Source organism: Triturus cristatus, chromosome 8 (assembly GCF_964204655.1).
Source record: "Triturus cristatus chromosome 8, aTriCri1.1, whole genome shotgun sequence".
NCBI classification, from domain to species: Eukaryota; Metazoa; Chordata; class Amphibia; order Caudata; family Salamandridae; genus Triturus; species Triturus cristatus.
In genome coordinates, this window is record NC_140591.1 from 1228985135 (window position 1) to 1229000234 (window position 15100).

The window sequence follows — 15100 nt, forward strand, 5'->3', positions numbered from 1 at the left end:
CACTCACACCCAGTCAACAGATCTGGGTTTGATCCATCACCGTTCTTTAGCCCACTCTGCCACCCCAGTTCAGACATGGCCATATGCAAATCAGTCTGACCCTGTGCCTCATGGGAACAGTCCAGCCCGAACTGCCAAGCCATGCCTTCCCTGGACCGGAAACAAGCTTCCTAGGACCGGTTTCTGGCATTTCAGCCGTCTTCAGCCAGGCTTGCTTGAATCCAGTGGCAAAGTGAGCAAGGGACTCACGTCTGAGCATACCCTGCCAACTTATGGCGAACAAAGCGGTACAAAAGGGGGTGGTGATGGACGGAGCATCAGAACCAATCAAACACTCACACCCAGTCAACAGATCTGGGTTTGATCCATCACCGTTCTTTAGCCCACTCTGCCACCCCAGTTCAGACATGGCCATATGCAAATCAGTCTGACCCTGTGCCTCATGGGAACAGTCCAGCCCGAACTGCCAAGCCATGCCTTCCCTGGACCGGAAACAAGCTTCCTAGGACCGGTTTCTGGCATTTCAGCCGTCTTCAGCCAGGCTTGCTTGAATCCAGTGGCAAAGTGAGCAAGGGACTCACGTCTGAGCATACCCTGCCAACTTATGGCGAACAAAGCGGTACAAAAGGGGGTGGTGATGGACGGAGTATCAGAACCAATCAAACACTCACACCCAGTCAACAGATCTGGGTTTGATCCATCACCGTTCTTTAGCCCACTCTGCAACCCCAGTTCAGACATGGCCATATGCAAATCAGTCTGACCCTGTGCCTCATGGGAACAGTCCAGCCCGAACTGCCAAGCCATGCCTTCCCTGGACCGGAAACAAGCTTCCTAGGACCGGTTTCTGGCATTTCAGCCGTCTTCAGCCAGGCTTGCTTGAATCCAGTGGCAAAGTGAGCAAGGGACTCACGTCTGAGCATACCCTGCCAACTTATGGCGAACAAAGCGGTACAAAAGGGGGTGGTGATGGACGGAGCATCAGAACCAATCAAACACTCACACCCAGTCAACAGATCTGGGTTTGATCCATCACCGTTCTTTAGCCCACTCTGCCACCCCAGTTCAGACATGGCCATATGCAAATCAGTGTGACCCTGTGCCTCATGGGAACAGTCCAGCCCGAACTGCCAAGCCATGCCTTAACTGGACCGGAAACAAGCTTCCTAGGACCGGTTTCTGGCATTTCAGCCGTCTTCAGCCAGGCTTGCTTGAATCCAGTGGCAAAGTGAGCAAGGAACTTACGTCTGAGCATACCCTGCCAACTTATGGCGAACAAAGCGGTACAAAAGGGGGTGGTGATGGACGGAGCATCAGAACCAATCAAATACTCACACCCAGTCAACAGATCTGGGTTTGATCCATCACTGTTCTTTAGCCAACTCTGCCACCCCAGTTCAGACATGGCCATATGCAAATCAGTCTGACCCTGTGCCTCATGGGAACAGTCCAACCCGAACTGCCAAGCCATGCCTTCCCTGGACCGGATACAAGCTTCCTAGGACCGGTTTCTGGCATTTCAGCCATCTTCAGCCAGGCTTGCTTGAATCCAGTGGCAAAGTGAGCAAGGGACTCACGTCCGAGCATACCCTGCCAACTTATGGCGAACAAAGCGGTACAAAAGGGGGTGGTGATGGACGGAGCATCAGAACCAATCAAACACTCACACCCAGTCAACAGATCTGGGTTTGATCCATCACCGTTCTTTAGCCCACTCTGCCACCCCAGTTCAGACATGGCCATATGCAAATCAGTCTGACCCTGTGCCTCATGGGAACAGTCCAGCCCGAACTGCCAAGCCATGCCTTCCCTGGACCGGAAACAAGCTTCCTAGGACCGGTTTCTGGCATTTCAGCCGTCTTCAGCCAGGCTTGCTTGAATCCAGTGGCAAAGTGAGCAAGGGACTCACGTCTGAGCATACCCTGCCAACTTATGGCGAACAAAGCGGTACAAAAGGGGGTGGTGATGGACGGAGCATCAGAACCAATCAAACACTCACACCCAGTCAACAGATCTGGGTTTGATCCATCACCGTTCTTTAGCCCACTCTGCCACCCCAGTTCAGACATGGCCATATGCAAATCAGTCTGACCCTGTGCCTCATGGGAACAGTCCAGCCCGAACTGCCAAGCCATGCCTTCCCTGGACCGGAAACAAGCTTCCTAGGACCGGTTTCTGGCATTTCAGCCGTCTTCAGCCAGGCTTGCTTGAATCCAGTGGCAAAGTGAGCAAGGGACTCACGTCTGAGCATACCCTGCCAACTTATGGCGAACAAAGCGGTACAAAAGGGGGTGGTGATGGACGGAGCATCAGAACCAATCAAACACTCACACCCAGTCAACAGATCTGGGTTTGATCCATCACCGTTCTTTAGCCCACTCTGCCACCCCAGTTCAGACATGGCCATATGCAAATCAGTCTGACCCTGTGCCTCATTGGAACAGTCCAGCCCGAACTGCCAAGCCATGCCTTCCCTGGACCGGAAACAAGCTTCCTAGGACCGGTTTCTGGCATTTCAGCCGTCTTCAGCCAGGCTTGCTTGAATCCAGTGGCAAAGTGAGCAAGGGACTTACGTCTGAGCATACCCTGCCAACTTATGGCGAACAAAGCGGTACAAAAGGGGGTGGTGATGGACGGAGCATCAGAACCAATCAAATACTCACACCCAGTCAACAGATCTGGGTTTGATCCATCACCGTTCTTTAGCCCACTCTGCCACCCCAGTTCAGATATGGCCATATGCAAATCAGTCTGACCCTGTGCCTCATGGGAACAGTCCAACCCGAACTGCCAAGCCATGCCTTCCCTGGACCGGATACAAGCTTCCTAGGACCGGTTTCTGGCATTTCAGCCATCTTCAGCCAGGCTTGCTTGAATCCAGTGGCAAAGTGAGCAAGGGACTCACGTCCGAGCATACCCTGCCAACTTATGGCGAACAAAGCGGTACAAAAGGGGGTGGTGATGGACGGAGGATAAGAACCAATCAAATACTCACACCCAGTCAACAGATCTGGGTTTGATCCATCACTGTTCTTTAGCCCACTCTGCCACCCCAGTTCAGACATGGCCATATGCAAATCAGTCTGACCCTGTGCCTCATGGGAACAGTCCAGCCCGAACTGCCAAGCCATGCCTTCCCTGGACCGGATACAAGCTTCCTAGGACCGGTTTCTGGCATTTCAGCCGTCTTCAGCCAGGCTAGCTTGAATCCAGTGGAAAAGTGAGCAAGGGACTCACGTCTGAGCATACCCTGCCAACTTATGGCGAACAAAGCAGTACAAACGGGGGTGGTGATGAACGGAGCATCAGAACCAATCAAATACTCACACCCAGTCAACAGATCTGGGTTTGATCCATCACCGTTCTTTAGCCCACTCTGCCACCCCAGTTCAGACATGGCCATATGTAAATCAGTCTGACCCTGTGCCTCATGGGAACAGTCCAGCCCGAACTGCCAAGCCATGCCTTCCCTGGACTGGATACAAGCTTCCTAGGACCGGTTTCTGGCATTTCAGCCGTCTTCAGCCAGGCTTGCTTGAATCCAGTGGCAAAGTGAGCAAGGGACTCACGTCTGAGCATACCCTGCCAACTTATGGCGAACAAAGCGGTACAAAAGGGGGTGGTGATGGACGGAGCATCAGAACCAATCAAACACTCACACCCAGTCAACAGATCTGGGTTTGATCCATCACCGTTCTTTAGCCCACTCTGCCACCCCAGTTCAGACATGGCCATATGCAAATCAGTCTGACCCTGTGCCTCATGGGAACAGTCCAGCCCGAACTGCCAAGCCATGCCTTCCCTGGACCGGAAACAAGCTTCCTAGGACCGGTTTCTGGCATTTCAGCCGTCTTCAGCCAGGCTTGCTTGAATCCAGTGGCAAAGTGAGCAAGGGACTCACGTCTGAGCATACCCTGCCAACTTATGGCGAACAAAGCGGTACAAAAGGGGGTGGTGATGGACGGAGCATCAGAACCAATCAAACACTCACACCCAGTCAACAGATCTGGGTTTGATCCATCACCGTTCTTTAGCCCACTCTGCCACCCCAGTTCAGACATGGCCATATGCAAATCAGTCTGACCCTGTGCCTCATGGGAACAGTCCAGCCCGAACTGCCAAGCCATGCCTTCCCTGGACCGGAAACAAGCTTCCTAGGACCGGTTTCTGGCATTTCAGCCGTCTTCAGCCAGGCTTGCTTGAATCCAGTGGCAAAGTGAGCAAGGGACTTACGTCTGAGCATACCCTGCCAACTTATGGCGAACAAAGCGGTACAAAAGGGGGTGGTGATGGACGGAGCATCAGAACCAATCAAATACTCACACCCAGTCAACAGATCTGGGTTTGATCCATCACCGTTCTTTAGCCCACTCTGCCACCCCAGTTCAGATATGGCCATATGCAAATCAGTCTGACCCTGTGCCTCATGGGAACAGTCCAACCCGAACTGCCAAGCCATGCCTTCCCTGGACCGGATACAAGCTTCCTAGGACCGGTTTCTGGCATTTCAGCCATCTTCAGCCAGGCTTGCTTGAATCCAGTGGCAAAGTGAGCAAGGGACTCACGTCTGAGCATACCCTGCCAACTTATGGCGAACAAAGCGGTACAAAAGGGGGTGGTGATGGACGGAGGATAAGAACCAATCAAATACTCACACCCAGTCAACAGATCTGGGTTTGATCCATCACTGTTCTTTAGCCCACTCTGCCACCCCAGTTCAGACATGGCCATATGCAAATCAGTCTGACCCTGTGCCTCATGGGAACAGTCCAGCCCGAACTGCCAAGCCATGCCTTCCCTGGACCGGATACAAGCTTCCTAGGACCGGTTTCTGGCATTTCAGCTGTCTTCAGCCAGGCTAGCTTGAATCCAGTGGAAAAGTGAGCAAGGGACTCACGTCTGAGCATACCCTGCCAACTTATGGCGAACAAAGCAGTACAAACGGGGGTGGTGATGAACGGAGCATCAGAACCAATCAAATACTCACACCCAGTCAACAGATCTGGGTTTGATCCATCACCGTTCTTTAGCCCACTCTGCCACCCCAGTTCAGACATGGCCATATGTAAATCAGTCTGACCCTGTGCCTCATGGGAACAGTCCAGCCCGAACTGCCAAGCCATGCCTTCCCTGGACTGGATACAAGCTTCCTAGGACCGGTTTCTGGCATTTCAGCCGTCTTCAGCCAGGCTTGCTTGAATCCAGTGGCAAAGTGAGCAAGGGACTCACGTCTGACCATACCCTGCCAACTTATGGCGAACAAAGCGGTACAAAAGGGGGTACTGGGGTGGCAGAGTGAGCTAAAGAACGGTGATGGATCAAACCCAGATCTGTTGACTGGGTGTGAGTGTTTGATTGGTTCTGATGCTCCGTCCATCACCACCCCCTTTTGCACCGCTTTCCTGGGAATGAGGCACAGTGCCTGGTGCGTGTTGATTTGAGTCGCACCACACAATTCTGGTTACATGCTGCGAAGAGTTACTAATTCAGTTCCTCCTTGGAAATGAGGCACACTGTCTGATGCACATTGATTTGAGTCTCACCAGACAATTCCAGTCACATATACAGGCACAAATGCCACACAAGGTAGAATGAGGCACTGCTATGGGTACGCCCCCACCTCCAAGGGTCACAACTTGTGAATCAAACATGGCACGCAATGAGCATGCATTCGCGTGTCACGCGAGAGAGATGCAGCATGATCGACCAGGAGGAGTACAGCAAACGGTAAATCTGCTCACCAACAAGACGCTTATGGGTATTTAAACCCCATGATGCATGGGCAACACTCCTGAAATATGGGCAGTGTTCTTTGGGTTTGGCACCAGGCAATCCGGTCTTCAGGCACAATACTGAAGGGCATATGTACCAGGAGTTAACACCACCGTAGCGTCAATTGTTTGGCGTTACAGTGGCTTTTTTTTATCGCCGTTTTTACAAGTTGCTGCTAATCACAGTTAGAGGCAGTTTTCCGGTGTAAACGTGAAGTTTTAGGATCGCCACTTCTGTTAATGGGACATAACGTAAATGAGCTGCAAGGTAGGCGTTCCCATGCAAAAACTGCCGCTAACCCCACTTCACGATATTTACAAGAAATTCCTTGTATGGTGCAAAACCAAAAAAACTGCCTCTAACTCCAGTGGTGCAAACACTTGGGGCCTCATTTCAAAAGGTTTTGGTGCTGGACAGCACTGCAAAGAATGATGCTGCACTGCCATGTGACAAAACTACAGGGCAGGAATGTGCACCATCAATAAGATAGGGAGCATTCCTGGGCCTCATTCATGAAAAGTGTTGCATCACTGTGACAAAACAGCGTTGCAACACTTTTCACTATGCCCTTCTTGCAACACCATGGATGCGCTGTATTCAGTGTACGGCACTAGATTTTGCAATTAATGATAGATACGTCTGGAATCCTTAAGTATCTGTCAGCGCTAAAGTCACTCATTGCTGCAGTTGTGTCACAAGCATGATGCAACTCCAGCAATGCATGGGGCCAGCCTATACCTGTGGCACTGCGTCATGAGGCAGGCGTAAGGTACTGACGCAGTGGCGTCCTACAATTGTTGCAGTGAAATCTGATGGATTTCACTGAGCAACTCCTATGAGGCTTTGTTGCGTGGGAACGCCCACCATGCATACATTCTACCTCATGCAGGTATAATGTGGCACAGGGCTTCACAAGGTCACGTATATGCCTAGATGCGTCACTTTGCAAATACGGTGCAAAAATCACGCTACAAGTACGTCAAGAAAATGGGGTAAAACTGTTAGAATAACTAATGAATAAGCCCCCCTGTCTTTTTCCCCATTGTTGACGCACAATGGCTGCCATGTGCCAATGCAGGCACCCTTGCGCCATGGTGCAAGGGTGACTGTCTTGGGGAATTGATTGATGTTGTAGCTCCATCTTTTCTCGAGACGTCTGCAGGTGGGGCTGGTCTAGTTGAGGGCGGAAGTGAACCTGTTGGCCTTCTTGGAGTGTTGTTTGCCTGGTCTTTTCTTGAGCGGTGCCAGGGTGTCGGCACAGTTGGCGATCCATCGTTGTAGGCTGCACGCAGCGGTGTTGCCGTCTGTAAGCATTGGTGGAGTGGTGGTGCTGAGGGAGTTGACGGGAAGTTTTTCAGTGGCCTTGATCCAGCTGTGACGGGGGGCAATGATGGCGATGGTGTACGGCGGGCATGGTGAAGGCGTGATGTAAACAATGATGGTCGTTACAGGAGAGTCCTGTGGTGTGGCTGTAGTTGAAGTTCCTGCCGGTGGAGAAGACGGGCTTGAGTGTGTTTCAGGCTATGTGGGTTGGTGCGGTGACTAGCTGCTTTAGTCCGATGTTGGTGAGGTCCCCAGGAGGGGGATCTTGTTCTGGTCACTGGGGTTGTCCAGGTGGAACTTGAGGTCTCCGAGTAGGATATGGACGGTGGATGGAAGAGCCTGGGTTGCGATGAAGTCTACAATGGCATCAGTGAATGGGGGTTCATGGCCCGGGGGGCTTGTAGATGAGGGTGCCGTGGAGGGTGGTATTGGGCTTGGTCCGGATCTGGAAGTGGAGGTGTTCCATGGTCACCGTTGGGTCATTAGAGTGCGTGGTCAGTCGGAGTGTGCTTTTGTAGACAATGGTAATGCCTCCTCCTGGGCGCTCGGGGTGGTCTGTGCAGGTGAATTTGTAGCCGTCGTGGATGATGATGACGATGTCCGGTCCAGAGCAGAGGTTGGTCCAGGTTTCTGTGAAGAAGGTGATGCCTAAAGAGGTGGCGTTGAGGAGGTCCCAGATTTTTGTTTGCGTGTTTGTGGAGGGACCACACTGTGGAAATATGGATTTTTCTGATCAGTTATGTCCCCTATCTTGGACCCCAACGGTTTCATGTATGAATCACAAGTACATGTATGCTCCCTCCAGTTCCAGTCATGAAGACGCAAACACATGTGCGTCCACCGTCAACATGTCCTCTTTCAGATCCGCCATGAATAGGCCGGATATTCCATTCCTAAGTATGAAAGGCCACCGGCTTTATAAGGTTCACTTATGCCATCTTACAGTCCAGGCAAGTAGGCCCGGATTCTGTCATCAAGCTTTTCTTGTTTTCTGCCTCTAAAGCTCCAGCCTGAGCCTGCATCTGTGACCATGAACTTTGTCTCATTCCCTGCGCGGCTCACGAAGCCTGACATCAGCCTGTTGCCTGCCAAGAAACTGTATTTCACCTTCGAAAATTATCTGCTCCACTCCCTATCCAATGCATTCCTGTCTAGTAGTTTAAGTAAACATCCTGCCAGCTACCGAGCAAAGGCCCGGCTTCTCCGTCTTTATGCAAGTAATTCATAGCCTTATTATTATGGAAGATTTCTGCCCTCGCATCTAGTGTAGACACTTAGACGCTTGTACACGCACTAACAGTCAGTATAGTCAGTATAGAATAAGATTCTACTCTAAGAGACCTCTCTTCTGGATAACATAGTTCTTTAAACATAGGATGTTAGATATGATTTGGGATTAGGTTGACTTGACCCTCCAGACTTCTGTCGCCACATGTAGAGCTAAATGTCAAGTCCCCTTCACCCCCTAGTCGCACGTCAACCATACGTCATGCTGCTGCGCGCGCATCTCTGCCAAGTATTTCTGCTGACATTGCGAAATTATTTTATAGGTCCACCCATATGTGACATCATAACCAATGACGTTTTCCTTGTTACACCCAATTACGCCTCCTTCAGCTACGCATGTGAAATGTTATCTTTGCTATCAATTGTTACGCCTCTTGCATTGGCCTCACTGTAATGCCTATTGTATAAAAGTGAATAATTATCAACAATGTATGTACTTCACTTCCTGAACCTTCGTGGTGATGGAACCTGGAGCAACCGATTATAATCGACCATTGGAATAAAGCCCATTCCGAACCTCTAATACCACGGATTCTGCCTCTTATTTACTGAGCTATTTTATTATGTTTCTGTATCAAATTAAGTCCCGGTAATTAAATTATTTACCACATGAATGGCGCCCGAATAGGGACACTTTCTCATCTCACGCGCCGGTGGTGCGTTGCAGGCCCGGTCTCCTGCCACAGCTGGACGGACAACAACGCGTACCAGCAGGATTTCCTGTATCTCCCTCCGGTCAAGCGGGGGCGACTGAGGCTGCGATCAACACCCAGACGAGGCGGTGAGAAGTGCGAAGTATCCCGACCAGAGCCTAGCTGAGAGAGCAAGATCCGAGGTATACAGAGGCCCACCAGTTTCCGAAGTCCCGAGTCGAGTCCAGTTTCCGAAGTGTTCGAGTCGAGTCCAGTCCGGTTCAAGTTCAGTTCAGTTTCCGAGGCCTTCCGTTCCGAGCTACCCGGTGAGTACCATTACTGGGGAGGCGTTCTGGCGTGCACATAAGTTGTGCCGGTCCAGACGGGTTTGGGTACACAAATCCGGTCTGCACTGTTTCAGCAGTGTATCTGTACTGTTTAGCAGTATATCTAGTATATCTAGTATATAAATTCAGAATAACTCAGTTAATGCCGAGTATTATGTTTAGAGATTAAGTTTTCCTTAGATCGTTATCATCATTGTTTGCTCATTTAAATGTTAAATGTTAAATGTGTTAATACGTTCTGCATATTGTGGTATGAATGACTGTTCATTATCGTGTTTATTGTATTAAGTTTGTTCAAAATCAAGTATCAGATCAGTTCTCAAAATGCCGCTCTTTTCGAAATTAAGACAGATCACAACTAGAAAAGGGGTACTCGAAGAAGCTGTTCCTATTCCTCCTAGGGACACTCCAGGGTACTTCATGTATCATAAACACGGCTTAGACGCTATATTATTTCTTGATTTATGGGTAGACTACACTAAGGAATTACCAGAAAGTCAGAGGTGGCCCGCGGCTGGGACCTGGGATGCAGAGTGCATCGTGAAAGTAGAGGAAGAATTATGGAAAACGAAAGCTAGACAATCACAGAAAGACGCCATTGAATTATGGCGTAAAGAATCGTATAGACGTACAGAAAAAGCACGTAGACAGGAAGAGAAGAGTAAAGAGAATTCAAATGAAGTCCGAGAAAATCTATTAATTGAAGAAGGTGCACGAGTTAAATCAGAACAAGTAGACAGACAAAGACATGCCCTTATGAAGGGTATGTATCCCCTTCTGGCCGAGGGATTACCTAAGGCTACTGCGGGGATATCAAAAGACTTGCCACCCCCATTATTTCCAATAAAGGTACATCCCAAGGGGCATCCTAGAACCGCAGAAGATGTTTTCCTTTCCTCATATTTAGATGACGCAGCTCCCGAGTACGCAAATTCCGCCCCACATAGACCACCTGCCAGGGAGGTTCAACACCGAGATCCAGTATCTGTATCTCTACAGCAACAAATTCCGACACAAGTTCCGGCAAGCACATCTGTTTCCACATCTGTTCCTACAGCTACTTCTATAGCTGTGTCCACACCTATAGTTGCTGTATCGCGTTCAACGAATCCTTTCACGCCCGATACCCCAGATGGGGCTACGGGAGGTGCTACCAACATTTTTTCTACGCCACCCAGAATAAATAAACTTACCTTTCAAGAATCTGCACATTCACGTACCCCCAAACTCATAAATGCCCGCACGCTTAAGGAACTTCTTATAGATTGTAGATATGACCCTGTGCCCGGCAAAGAGGACGAAATGATCCTGGCATCATTACGTATCAGACGAGCCGCGGTGTATTTAGGGAAGTTACCAGGAATGACTGTGCACCTAGATAATATATACCATTTTGTCCAAACAGGGCGAGATTCTGAATGTATTAACAGAGCTATGGAATACCAGAAAGTGGAAATACAGGGGGAACTGTTACGTTTCCTCATAAATTGTGTGATCAGAAATCAAGACCGACCGGGGGTAGACCCGGAAGCAATGCAAATTCTTACCAGATGGAGCCAGAACATATCAGAAGGGAGACATGATAAGCAAAACTGTATAATAGCCATGTGCCGAAAGATCCGTAAAGAAATAGAACGCCTACACGAAGAGAGATTAGCGGTAGACCAGTTTGAACAAAATGAGGAGGAGGAAGGATCAGGACTGCCCACAGGACAGTCAGAAACCATAGCCTATGTAGGTAGAGGAAGATCTTGTAATAGTACTAGATGTTTTACTGACCCGATACGTCCGATATGTCTAGAAAATAACAGGAATTTTCAAACACCTATAATAAATATAAGGTCCCCCGAGCATTCGTTCCAAGCCGCTGACAAATTACTGCGAGAACGAAGGGGTTATCATTTTCTCGATTCTATGGATGAACAAGAATTAGCCAGGTCAGCCGTTCATTGGGTTGACAGTCCCGGAAAGTATGATGATGATACAGTGGCACACACATTTTTGAATCTCACCCCAGGTGAACAGCGTTTAGCTGGGATTTATATGATTCAACAACTTCTTATACTATATAAAGGCCAACATTCAGATCCTGGTCCCTTACCTGATATATTGACTGAATTACTCACGAATAGATGGAGAGGTTCAGGTACTAAGCTAATTAAAGAAATACTAGAATCAAGAAAGCAGTACATTCTTTTCGTATGTCCAGAACATGTCTCACTGCCCATCAAGGAAAGACCGATGTATTACATGGACAGACAGAATCCCTTACGAGAAGTACACCCAATAAAAGGCGAGGACAATGAGTTTAAACGTGTATTTGTATATACGCCCATATCGAAAATAGAATTGTTAGAAATGAAGAAAGTGGTACCCAGTCATGACAAAGACCCAGCGGGTTTCCACCGAGAAATTAAAGACATGTTACTCATGGGAGAGTATACCTATCCCGACATTATGACCATATTAAAGGTATTGATGCCTGCTGGCATTTATGAAAAACTCAAGGAAAAAGAGTGGGAGGTGGGAGACCAAAAGATAGATTGGACAGCATTAGAAAATGAAGAAAAGGCCCGAGGTCCAGGTTCGGGGCTTGGGGACAAAACTAAAGCACTACCAGGTTTACTAGTACAGGTACTGCCACGTTTATTAACCACGAAAAAGGAAGACTGGGGTGCAATTTCAGCCTGTAAACAAAAGCAAGATGAAGACACTAGTGATTTCTATGCACGATTTGAAAAATGTTTTGGTATAAATAGTGGCATAAAAGCAAGTAGCGAATCATACCCACATCTGTTTGTGACAAAATTAGTTGAAAATTCCTTGCCCCAAGTGAAGAATAGAGTATTAAAATTCGAGAGTACCTGGCAAGGTAACACCCCATCACAAATGTTACAAATGTTACAGTATCATCACAATAGAATTAGAGAGGAACAAGATCATGAACAAAGACGCATGAAAGACACGAAAATGAAAATGCTAGTCTCCCAGACAGTTCCAGCTGAAGGACATAAAAAGGGTATGACACATTCCGGTGATTCAGCAGGACCTGTAAAAGGGACATGCAACTATTGTAAACAACCAGGTCATTATGTACACGATTGTCCAGTCCTGAAGCGTAATATCGCCACAGGTATTACAAAAGAAAGACCACGGCCACTTAGACAGGATCAGAATGAACAAGGAGCCTTGCAGCATGCACAGTCCATGCCAGCTCCACAACAGTCTATACAGTTTGTGCCAGCTGCACCTGCGCTGCCGGTTGCTGCCACACAAACCACGACACGACAGCTGTACCAGACCGCACAGTACGACTATCCTGATTATCAACGATATGCATGAAACAGCCTAGAGAGGGAAGTTGACTTACCCCTTATCGAGATCCCTGTAGACCAAGAAGGACCTTATGTACATAGTGAATTATTAGGTCAAGACAGAAAATTTTTACTCGATACAGGGGCAAGTCGAACAACCATAAAACGTAGTGAAGTTCCAGGGGCACCCCTCTCAGGCTCACAGAATATTTCCCTTGGTTTTTCAGGAAAACCTATTGTTAATGAAGTATCACAGCCTCTTCCACTTACGATAGGACCTTTGACCCGAACTACAGATTTATTGCTTACTAAATCATGTCCAGAAAACCTGTTAGGTATAAAAACACTGAAAGCTCTAGGAGCTATAATATGTTGTTCTCCGGAAGGAGTAAGATTGTTTTTACGTGATTTTAAAGGTCACTATGTGTCTAGAGACATGGATCCCCGACTACAGACTTTACCTACACATCTATGGGCACAAGGCCCTACTGATGTTGGTTGCATGAATATTACACCATATCGAGTTACACTAAAGGCAGGAGTGGTACTACCACGAATGCGACAATACAAGTTACCACCAGATGCTGTAGTGGCTTTACTACAAATCATTGACGAGCTCATTGCCCAAGGAGTGGTTGTAGAAACAGACTCCAATGTATGTAATTCACCGGTAATTCCGATTCTTAAACGAACAGATCCTAAGGCCCCGCCAGTATATCGATTGGTTATTGATTTGCGCGAATTGAACAAATGCATTGTGCCACAATTTCCTGTGGTCCCAGATATCTCGTCATTACTGACAGCTATTGATTCCGAAGCAACATTCTTTACTGTAATTGATCTCAAAAATGCCTTTTTCAGCGTCCCAATAGATCCGGAAAGCCAATATTTGTTCGGATTTAGTTTAAATGGACGTAGCTTCAAATTCTCACGCGCACCTCAAGGATTTACAGAAAGCCCCAGCATCTATAGCCAAGTACTGAAACGAGAACTCGACAGTATCCACATGCCAGTTAACACTGCCTTGCTTCAATATGTCGATGATCTGCTGATCACCGCCAGAAGCGAACTTGAATGTGAGAAAGCATCACTGACAGTTTTACAATTTCTAGCCGAAAAGGGGCACAAGGTGTCCCCTTCTAAGCTGCAATTCTGTGTCCAGCGAGTTGTTTATCTTGGACACTCGCTGTCCAAGGAGGGAAGGCAGCTTACACCCGACCGCATTCAGTTAATAGCTAACATGCCAATACCCAAGACACAAAAGGAGGTACGGGCTTTCATAGGCCTCACTTCATATTGTAGACAATGGATCCCTCAGTATGCATTTCTAGCAAAACCACTCATTCAGTTGACAACACAGGAGGCAGCCACATCGACTGTTCTCCCTTGGACTCAGGAACATACACAAGCTTTTGAAAGCTTAAAGAAAGCTTTATGTCAAGCACCGGTTTTAGCAACACCATGTTACAATAAACAGTTTACACTTTTTGTTACAGAACGCGAAGGTACTGCCTTGTCAGTACTCACACAGGAACAAGCAGGAGCACACAAACCATGTGCTTATTTTTCTAGTACATTAGATCCAGTAGCTCAGGCTTTGCCTGCATGCCTAAAATCAGTGGCAGCAACCGCTTTAGCAATCAGACAAAGCGATGCTATAGTGTTAGGACACCCATTGACAGTTCAAGTACCACATGCAGTAGAGGTTCTTGTGAATCGAACGCAAACACAACATTTGACTATAGCACGACTTACAGGGTATGAACTAACATTGTTTCAGCCACATATAGAAATCAGACGTTGTAACACATTGAATCCTGCCACACTTTTACCTGTAATCGGAACAGACCCACTAGCCCATGACTGTATTGAAGTTATTACAATCACGACGAAACCCAGACAAGACTTAACCGATGTCCCATTGTCAGACCCAGACCTGACGTTGTATGTAGATGGTTCATGTATGAGAAAAGGTACAGGAGAACTAGTGGCCGCTTACGCAGTCACAACAGACACTGAAATCATTGAAACAAATTGCATAAATACCTTGTCCGCTCAAGCAGCAGAGCTCGTCGCTCTGACACAAGCCTGTATTCAAGCCACAAATAAAAAAGTCAACATATACACTGATTCACGTTATGCATTCGGAGTTGTACATGACTTCGGCGTGCTGTGGCGAGAGAGAGGTTATTTAACTTCTCACGGTGCCCACATTCAGCACGGACCCCTCATTCATGCTTTATTAGATGCAATACATCTACCCACTGCAATATCAATTATGAAATGTAAAGCTCATACGAAAGTTACTGATATCATTTCTCAAGGCAATGATTTAGCTGACAGAACAGCTAAACAGACTGCTCAAACTCAAACATCCGACATGACAAAGACAATAGTCCCGACGCCAACACATTGTATGACGGTT